The following is a 1,886-nucleotide window of genomic DNA, read 5'->3' on the forward strand; positions in this document are numbered from 1 at the left end:
TGATTAATGAAAGCTTAAGGGACTAATGTAAGAGTCTTTATATATGCATAATAATTATAGAGTGCTACTATTCCCACCTCCATGTCCTATTTTTCACCCACCCTATAATTACACCCCTTTAAATTTTAAGAAATAATAATCCTCTTTTTTTCATCCGCCAATGTCCCTAAAATACCCTTACTAATAAACACTTTTTCCACCAAATTTCTTTCTCCATATTCTCTTTCTTCCATAAACCATAAACTCTATTCACCCACCAAATTTTGAACCAATATACAACCTCATACATACTCCTAGATCAAATAGGAAAAGAGTGAGAGAGGAGGGGGCAGGTTAAATAAACCCATAAATTATAACTTTGTAATGTTCCTAAGAACTTTTATATTAGGGTGTGATTGTGAATAAGAGAAGAAATCAAACAAAACAATTAGAAAAACAAGGGAAATTTGGGAAAGACAAAATCATATGTTGGAAACAATATTTTAGGGTCAAATTGTGAATTACTCTGCAGAAGACAAAAAGAAAAAGAAATTATTGTTCATGAATCTAAAGTGGTTTTCCTTGTATATTAAAGTGTGGAATACGAAGAGAAAATGAAATGAGTTTATGTGGGTGTAGAGAAGTGGATGGGTAAACTATATTTTTGTTTACATAAGTCTTTAGAGGTCATTTCACAAAAATTAAACAAGTGATTAATATTTTTATAAAGTGGTGGATAGGAAAATAGGACAAAAGGGTAAGAATAGTAGCATTCTAATTATATTGTATGTAGTCTTCTTTATGAGATCTCTTGTAACCCATTTTGCATTGTAGTTCAATGATTCTATGTAATAGTTCTTCATTCAAGGATTATTCTTACAAAAAATTAGATTAATCAAACACAATCTAAATACTTAATTTTAACAAATTAAATAGATAGACATAGTGCTTCTGATAAACACTAAAATTATCAGCATCTAATCAAATGGTTAATTAGTGTCCTATTTGTCTAATTTTTTTTTATAGGTGATCCTTGAATGAAGACTTAAAAATAGAGGACTCCGATCATCAAACTCTAATGTAGAGTTGGTCACACAAAGAATCCTCTTATAAACTTATTTAAATGAATAATCAAAGAGTGAAAGCTTCCTCTATTTAAGGGACTTAGGTAACATACCTTACATAAAATAATTAAATTGTAAATCCCCTCTAAGGGGTTCCTTGTAGGGCCGACCCACTTCGTGTTGTAATTTAACAATCAAAACCTTTCATTTTTTAAATCTTCATTCAATGATGATTCTTACAAAAAATCAAATAAATCAAACACAATTTAGATGCTTAATTATGACAAATAAATAGGACATTGTGTTTTTTATAAACACTAAAATTAACACCATATATCCTTCGGTTAAATAGTCTTTGATTTGTCTAATATTTTGCAAAATGCATGAAATTAATAAACTAATAATAAATAAAAAGAAAAACAAGAGCCTGGGAGGATTATCGAAAAGAATAAAACACTCTTAGGACAAAACAGAGGAATTACAAGCAAATCCCCTAAATAAACAGAAACGACTTCACTTGTATAATGGCCTATTGCCCCCAGCATGTCGTAGCAAAAGCTCTGGTGACAAATTACAGTAACATATGATATAGTTCCCTAAGGACATCAAGATATATTCTGCAGACATACATCTCAATCACAAATTGCTGAGCCCTACCATGAACTATTTCACTAACTGCACCAGTATGACAAAAAAAAAAATGACCCAAGCAAGTCCCAAAGCGAAGTCTTTGGATTCCAACCTGTCATGCAAAGCCCATTACACAGTCAGAATGCTGTTCAATCACACAGCTCAATTAGATTACAGATGAGGCAAGGATATATACCAAGCTGCTCATTGAAA

Source organism: Dryas octopetala, chromosome 7, assembly GCF_963921425.1.
Source record: "Dryas octopetala chromosome 7, drDryOcto1.1, whole genome shotgun sequence".
Lineage (NCBI taxonomy): Eukaryota > Viridiplantae > Streptophyta > Magnoliopsida > Rosales > Rosaceae > Dryas > Dryas octopetala.